The sequence below is a fragment of the Palaemon carinicauda genome, chromosome 1, assembly GCF_036898095.1.
Source record: "Palaemon carinicauda isolate YSFRI2023 chromosome 1, ASM3689809v2, whole genome shotgun sequence".
NCBI lineage: Eukaryota > Metazoa > Arthropoda > Malacostraca > Decapoda > Palaemonidae > Palaemon > Palaemon carinicauda.
This window is the reverse complement of record NC_090725.1, coordinates 207678239-207687247: the sequence shown is the minus strand read 5'-3', so window position 1 is coordinate 207687247 and position 9009 is coordinate 207678239. Positions and strand designations below refer to the sequence as shown.

Genomic DNA, 9009 nt, shown 5'->3' with positions numbered 1-9009 from the left:
AATGTTTTACAATTTAACTAAAGGAGAGCTTCAAAATATTCCTGAAGTCTTTAAATCACAATCCAGATATGATTGAATGTAAAATTATCAATAAAAAAATTGAAAAAAAGAAGGAAAAGGAAAGCATTCAAGGGCCTAGTAACATTGCTTCCTCAAAAGATTGCGTTAAGTTTCGGGTTACTAGGTGGGACAGGGGATGGCCTTGGTGGGCTTTCCATTTCATTCTTTTTTTTTTATTAATAATTTTATATTTCTATTAGAAAAAGCACTACTTAAATTTCACAATCATGAAATATGTAACCCTTAATGCTAAGCTTTAGTCACCCCCTATAGTTGCTCTGTAAAAGAAAACGGACACTATCTGGGCAACAAAGAAAACGGATTATATTGTCATTCAGTTCGCCGTATTAGATGAAGGGTGACTCACCGAAGAGCTGTTCTTTGTCGAATCGTGAGCTTAATGCATGACAAACGTCTAAGTTTTCTTTGAATGTAAGGTGTTTAAAGCTTTCAGAAAATGGGGTTTCATGAATTTGATACATTGTCATTGACTTAAGTGTTTAATAATTTTATATGGCTGATTATACTGAAACCTGTCTTATGTTTGATATTCCAATCTTCTACAATAAAAGTATCTAACGAATTTCTAAGTTTTTCTTCAACCAAAGTGTTGATTGGGAGGTTTAAGTATATATATTCAAGTATACTGTTGTACCTAAAATTTTAATAGCTTCAAGATTGAATAAGAGGCTTTTGAGTAATATTAACTAATGGAAATATCAACGCTATTATTATCATGATTTTGGTCAGGAAAAACCCCATTCGAAGACAGCTGGATTAAAAAGTGGACTTCAATCCTAAATGAAATACCTAGACAGTTCGGCCATCTTGACTTCTGTACTTTATATTCATATGACACACTTACTGCTGCTCTTATACCCCAGTGGGGGAGTGAACGAACTCTGTATATGGGGGATGAATAGCGGTCCAAACGGACAAGCGACTAGTTAGGAGAGAGGACTATTTCATGAGCCTTTTGGCCCATTTTTCGTGGGGAATAAGGCATTTATTGGTGCTTTTAGAGGTAGGGGGCCGTTTAGGGAGAACACTGTCATATGAGATTGAATATAGGGAGAAACTTTAAGTCTTCCCATTTTCTTTTTCTTATTCTTTTCCCGTTTTCTTTTTCATTCTATTTCAAGTTTTCTTTGTATATTAAAGGGGTAACTAAATTAAAAAATGTAATACGTTTAAATGCATTCTATTTCGAAATTCCTCAATTTTTACAATGTTTGACTATAGTAAAAATATCTTGACAGTTTGAAGAAGCTCAATATCTTTTCATGATTTACTAAATATGATAATTTCGTAAAAGATCTTTTACATAGAGCAAATTGATTTAGTAAATGGAGCATTGGGCACACTGCAAACAGGCTCCTAAAGACATTGCAATAAATGAAGCATTAGGCACAATGCAAACAGGCTCCAAATAAGACATTGCAATAAATGAAGCATTGGGCACTCTAACAAGATCCTAAATAAGACATTTATTACAATCAAGTGACGTGCCATATTAAACAAATACCAGTTAAACAGTATTTCAAGATAAAAGAATTAATTTCCATTTTCTGAAAGCAGGCGCTACTTGATAATGTATATTGTATGAAGAATAATTAATATGGACGAAAATACTTGTAGATACAAGAACTAGGATCCTGAATGATAATTTATTGAAAAAAAAAAACAGTTACATATGAATGCTAATAGTATAACTACATATATCCAATAAAGTAAAGGTAGATGGCCAAGTATTTGAAAGTCAGTGGTTAGTAATATTGGCATTACTGACTAGTCATAGCCTAGGTTCATAGTCAAAAGAGCTGAGGAGGATTTATTCCTGATATTGAGTTCAAGACATTTGAATTGCTAGAGATATAAGACATCTAAGTTGAGCAATCTTTTGGGGTGTTGTTTATTGATATTCCCCCACAAGAAATGGTACTGCCTGAGATTTTGCTCATTTTCAAAAGTGAGAGAGACAGGCAAGGCCAGTCTTACATGATAAATTTCGACTCTGAATGAAACTCCTGTTCAGTAAAGTCTTCCTAGAAATGTATGATTTGACCTATACAGGCAAGAAAGGTTTGCCTATCGTTACCATTAGTGACACTCTGAACTTGTGCATAAATTATTAACTATGACTTCTGTAAATATTAACAATGACATGTGCAACTATTATTAACAATAACTTGGGAAACTATTATTAACAATAACTTGGGAAACTATTATTAACAATGACTTGGGAAACTATTATTAACAATGACTTGGGAAACTATTATTAACAATGACTTGGGAAAATATTATTAACAATGACTTGGAAAAATATTATTAACAATGACTTGGAAAAATATTATTAACAATGACTTGGAAAAATATTATTAACAATGACTTGGGAAAATATTAAGAATGACTTGGGAAAATAATATTAACAAAGACTTGGAAAAATATTATCAATGACTTGGGAAACTATTATTAACAATGACTTGGGAAACTATTATTAACAATGACTTAGGAAAATATTAATAATGACAGCTTGCGCAAATATTAAAAATATGAACTTGTGCAAATATTATTAGCACTGAACTTGTGCAAATATTATTAATAATGTGAACTTGTGCAAATATCATTAATAATGTGAACTTGTGCAAATATAATTAATATGAACTTTTGCAAATATAATTAATAATGTGAACTTGTGCAAATATCATTAATAATGTGAACCTATGCACATTTAATGTGAACTTGTGCACATATCATTAATAATGTGAACTTGTGCAAATATCATTAATAATGTGAACTTGTGCAAATATCATTAATAATGTGAACTTGTGCAAATATCATTAAAAATGTGAACTTGTGCAATTATCATTAAAAATGTGAACTTGTGCAAATATCATTAATAATGTGAACTTGTGCAATTATCATTAAAAATGTGAACTTGTGCAAATATCATTAATAATGTGAACTTGTGCAAATATCATTAATAATGTGAACTTGTGCAAATTTACTAGGCTTTTAGGTAATAGTTTAAATTATACTATTTAGGAAAATTTACTGAACAAAGTTTGTTTATAGAGCCAATCTCCCTCATATAACACTTAGTCTTGCCTTTCTATCTCAATTTTGAGATATGACCAAAACCTTAAGCTTTACCATTCTTATGGGGGATATTAGGAAATAACCCATTTTGCTATTAAGACGTCTCATTTTTGCTATTGACAAAGTTGATTCTAGTTAGGTATTCAAATAGCTTGTATCCAATAACACACTACCTTTCCAGATCTGACAATAATGCACCTAGGACATGACTAAAATAGTCCGTCATGCTTATATTACTAACAAATGCAGACATTTCTTGTCCTTTGCAGGAAAAAGTCCTCGGACATCTGTGATTTGGCCAGTTCTCATCACCACGCTTGCCAGTGCGGATTGGTGATGGTGGGAGATTTTTGTCTGATCACTCAACAATCTTTTATAGATGGCTTTGTCTGATCACCAAACCAAGCATCCTTTTATAGGTAGCTCTGACTAGTGCAGCTTTGCTGATCATGGCGATACATAAACCCTTTCCCGACATTAAAAGAATCGCCACTGATGTTCAAATGTTTGACCATATACCTTTACCCATTTAATATACCATTAGCACTGGTATGTCATTTTAATTTCATAAAGTATCATTCAAGACCATAGCTCTTGTATAAAAATATTTTCGCCTATACCAATTTTTCATATGCAATTGACATTATTGAGTAACGTCTGCCATTTACAATAAATTTGAAATAATCATTCTAACCAATGTACAGTTATGAGTTATACAAGCATCTCACGTTTCAAATAAGTTTTAATTATTAATATTTGTATCTAATAAAAAAAAAATGACAAAATTAGTATTTTATTGTATATAACGAGCAACTGGTTTTAAGCATCTGATATCTGTTTTGCTAGTTAAATGTGAAAAATCCATAATTATATTTCTCAACTATACTTACATGAAGTTTTTATTAGTTTTGTAAATATATTTTACCCACAAATAACTTAATAGGTCTAAAAGATACAATCTATGTTTATTACAATTGTAAATTTCAACCACAACGCTACACTCTAATCCAATGGTTCTAAATAATTGATAAAATTTAATTCATATCCTCCTTGTATGAAGTTATCTTTGAAAGTCTATTTTACCCATAAAATAATTGTTGATAGGTTTAAGATATACAATCTATATTACAATTGAAAATTTCAACCACAAATGTTATCTTAAAAGTACTAACTTTAAAATGCTATGATGAAAGGAATCTTGCATGCATTCACCAAAATTGTTTTAAACTTATATTTCTAGCTTCTATAATTACTCCTCCTATTGTCCTAAGTAATTGATTAACACCCCATTATTTTTTTCCTACGATGCATTTCCTTACTGCAATTCCTTCTTTCCTATATCCCTTTTATGTTTAGCCTACGTATAAAGAACCATATGTATCTGAGCATTCTATATAAAATATTAATCTCAACTCTTTCATAAGGTATAACTACTCCTTTAAGCCTTTCATGAATAATCTAAGTTTTACATAAGAACCAATCTTAGAATATTTACTTTAACAAATATTCCGTCAATGTTGATTTAAAACTACTTCATTGAAGGTTTCCTTCTCTTAAAGCTATCATACAAAAATAAATGCTACATTGAAACTAAAATTGAATTAATATGCCTTTCATAAAGCATTTTTATATAAATTTAATTTGTATAATGCCCCAAGCCACAAATATTAGATATATAGGCTAAACTCCAGACTAGACTAGGAGGTAGTTAAGTTACATCTTTTGTATAAAGAATATGCAAAGCTTAAAACCAGTAGACATAAGATTCTTATCCTTTTAATAACAATTTTGTCATTTTAATGTTTTGAAGCAAATGGCTGTTCACTTGATTGGAAAGAGAAAATAACTAAACAGGATCTACTACTGCAAACAAGCATTTGGAATGTTATACGTGACCAGAATAATTAAAACATTGATGTTTTGGGAACATGATTTAAAAAAAAATTACTAAAACATTTGCTATTAAGTTTTGAGATTAGATTTACAAACCTCTTTAAAAAAAGACTTTTCCAAACAATCTAAACTTATTTTGAAACTGGTGTGATTTTTATTGTGAATATAACCTTGATTCCATGCTAGAGAGAGAGAGAGAGAGAGAGAGAGAGAGAGAGAGAGAGAGAGAGAGAGAGAGAGAGAGAGAGAGAGAGAGAGAGAGTTATATTAGCCTTCTAATGCTTAGCAATATTGTGTAAGACATTAAACTAAATTATTTCCTTCACAAATATTCTAGATTATCCTATTCATGACTTTTCTTGCCTTTCGTAACAAAAAAAAATTGATTAGTTACTTACACAATGTGTAAACCTTTTTAACAAAATAAAAAACAAATATTTACAAAGTAAACTTAGTTCTCCCTTTGGTTAATTGAGATGAAAAATTAATTATAGTTCTGGGGTTTTATATGAAATTTTAGATTAAGCAGAATATCTTTCACTATTGCAAGATGGAAGATGACTTATTTTAAGCAGCCAGAATCATCAATTACTATTTTTTTTTTTTTTTTAGCCAGAATCATCAATTAGTATTTTTTCTTAGCCAGAATCATCAATTAGTACTTTTTTTTTTTAGCCAGAATCATCAATTAGTACTTTTTTAGCCAGAATCATCAATTAGTATTTTTTTTTTTTTGCCAGAATCATCAATTAGTATTCTTTTTTTTAGCCAGAATCATCAATTAGTATTTTTTTTTTAGCAGAATCATCAATTAGTATTTTTTACTGTAGTATATTTATCATAGGAACAGGCTAGTTATACGTGTTTATTAGAAGAATATGATAAGCTATTCGCCTCAACCCACAACCCACCAAAAATGATTGAATAGCACTGGCAAGATATGGCTAATTGGAGCCAGATATTTTCTTAAATAGCCACTATCAAATCTGCTTATACATTTTAAGAGAACATAGGCCTAGACGTTGTGTAAAAGAAAATTTAATGATAGTTGCTAATAAATAGATCTGAGTCTTGAAAGACGAGAGATGAAATGGTAAACACAGATGAAATGATATTAAGTTGAAATAATTAGTTGTTGGTTATATTCACATGCAATTAATGTACTTTAATGTGCATTTTAATGTATTGATTGTAGTACAAATTTGATTCAATTGCTAATCAGAGGACTAATATAATTTTCCCTTTAGTCACACATTCAAATAACTTGTTTACAGAACTTAACACAATTCTAAAAATGATACGACCAAGAAATATATTAAGATGTCCAAAGTTAATTAAAATTTCATTCAACATCACATTAATGAAGATTGATAAAAAATAAAATAAATGAGCAGCAGATTTCTAAGGACAAAGTCCTTCCTCATTTACATTTGTTGGTCTTAATTGGTTAATGTTCAATTTCCTTATTTTAAAAAAAAATATTTACAATAATACATAATATAATACCAACTAATTTAACATTACCTACAACAATTCATGCTAATTATTTGGAGAGATAAAAGAAATTCGTTATCATTTGGTATATCCATATTCACCAACTTCTTTTCACACAACTAAACAAATGATTGAACTTAATATCAAATAATTAGGAAAAATCAATCTGAATTTCAATTAGAAAGTCAAACAAGTGCATAGATACTAATCTAGATCTAATTTTCAAGTTAAATTTTAGTTGTCAAGAATTTACTAGAAAAAAATAGAATAAATTTTCGACGTAAAAATGCACAATTAAACCTAACTAAAATAGTTTTATAACCACTGGCTTCATGAAGATTAAGAGTGAATAAAATACTTGCTAATAGATTGAGTAAAAGTTAATAGCTTTAGCAATTGAATTCAAAGCCTCCAGAAATAGTTTGATAAACTTGAAATAATCTGGTAATAATTTCGTTACAAATATATACATTAGTTATTTACTATAAATATACTCTTTTCCAATCTTTAGTTTGGTAATATTGTCTTTACAAATATTCACATTAGTTATTTACTATAAATTTACTCGTCTGTTTTAACATTTAGTTAGCTATTAATATTGAACCTAAGAGATAGAGAGACCATCGTAACCTATAACCCAAGAATCTGGTTGATTAGGATTTCAAGATATTTGTAGTACTGCGCTGATGTTTTTCAAAGTTAATCTGGTACTCCAGAGAAGTTTGATAGTAGACTGGCTGATTCAGTTGAGACTCTATGGTTTAATTTCCTGTTATATTCTTTTTTGACGATTCTAGCCTGTAAAATAAATAAGAAATGTTAATTGTACAGATATATGAAGTCTTATTCAAATATTTACTGTGCATATATAGTAAAATATCCTGCATGATAAACTATAATGTAAAATATTCTATCATTAAACATAATAGAGGAAATAATGACAAATTGAACCTGTTCATGACACTTATAACAGAAAATATAATAATTGAAAGTATACATAGTAAAACAGAAAAGTATTAAATCCTAAGTTCAAACAAGAAAATACTTTACTACAAAATTCTTTGAGATTTTTTCTTAAAATTTCTTTGTATTTTGGTTTTACTTATATAGTATAGCTAGCCCTAAAATATAAATAAGTACATTTTCTTACTTATAGTATCCTTTCCGTTTTCGGTTATTAAGAGACGGGTAAACTATGGTAGAGTTACCTTTGCAATATTTATTTGTCTTCGTGACGAGTAATGGCGGCATAAATCTGAGACTAACTAAATTCACTGCGTATATGCAGGTTCTTACTTAATATACGTATTTAGAGATAGAATAATTACACTGGTTTTGATTATAATTCAAGTATTATTAACTTATAAGCATTTCAATTTCATCTCCAACTCCAACTAAAGTTTGAAAGTTAAGGAAATATATTTTGTCTGCTGCACCCAGCTCATTTGCTAAAATACTCTTTTAATTGCGTAATTTATTTATATTCCAGATAGTTATGGTAACTCTTAATTATGCTCTCCAAGAGCTGGAATATTACTTTTGAATTATAAATCGGAAACCTGCATACAACTCAACCTTTTACAAACCTATCAAGTCGTCCTAAAGGGTACTCTAGATTATCAGGAATTAAGTTCCTATAAACCTATTTCGAATATAACATTTATTCCAAAAGAACCAGAATATGTACTTCTTGAACAACTGATTAGTCACTTGAAAGAAATAGAAACTTAGGCAAATAACCAGTTTGTTTGCAGAAAATTATACCCTATGGAGACAGCTACTTTTTTCTGTTGTAAATGATATGCTGGAAAGGATGGCTGAAAACATATGTCGTAATCTGATATCATTTGATCTTAGTCCTGCTTTTGATACAATTGTGAATGAACTTATAAATAATTTAAGGCCTATCGTTACTGTAGAACAAGGATTTGAATAACTAAAAGACTACTTGAAAGATAAAAACTACTGTATACAATTTGAAAACTCTTATCACATGAACCAATAAACAGAGGGATACCCCAGGGGAGTGTACTGGGACCAATCTTATTCTTATACTATCGGTCTATCAAAAGTACTACAGAGGCATGAAGTGATGTTTAAACAACTTGCAGAGGGTAAAAAATTTTACTTCTCTACAAATGATAAAAATTTTACTGCTGAAACCCCAAACAAAAATTATTACCAGTGTTAGGGAATGAATGACAAACAACTAAAAGTAAATGAAAATAAAATGACAAATTCGAAGATAATTTGTATTTTTCCTAACCATACAAACCTTAGCTATTTACAAAGGGTTATTACTTTTAGCGTAGCTGAAATGGCGAGCCATTAGAATTTAACGAGGGTGTATTACCCCCGCGCTAGTTAGCGGGGGGGTAGGGGAGTGGTAGCTAGCTACCCCTCCTCCCCCTCACACACAGGTGAATACTCACTTTCACTTAGAGGTAGGACTTGTCTTGGGGG

General features: G+C 29.9%; 1 long non-coding RNA gene across 1 annotated transcript in view; it reads right to left on the bottom strand.

Moving 5' to 3' along the window:
- Positions 1-3939: 3939 nt before the first annotated feature.
- LOC137653639 (uncharacterized) overlaps positions 3940-9009 on the bottom strand; it is a 29420-nt gene continuing 24350 nt past the window's right edge. The window contains exon 2 of the long non-coding RNA XR_011046531.1: positions 3940-7344. This is a non-coding gene — a long non-coding RNA (uncharacterized lncRNA). The remainder of the gene's footprint in view (positions 7345-9009) is intronic.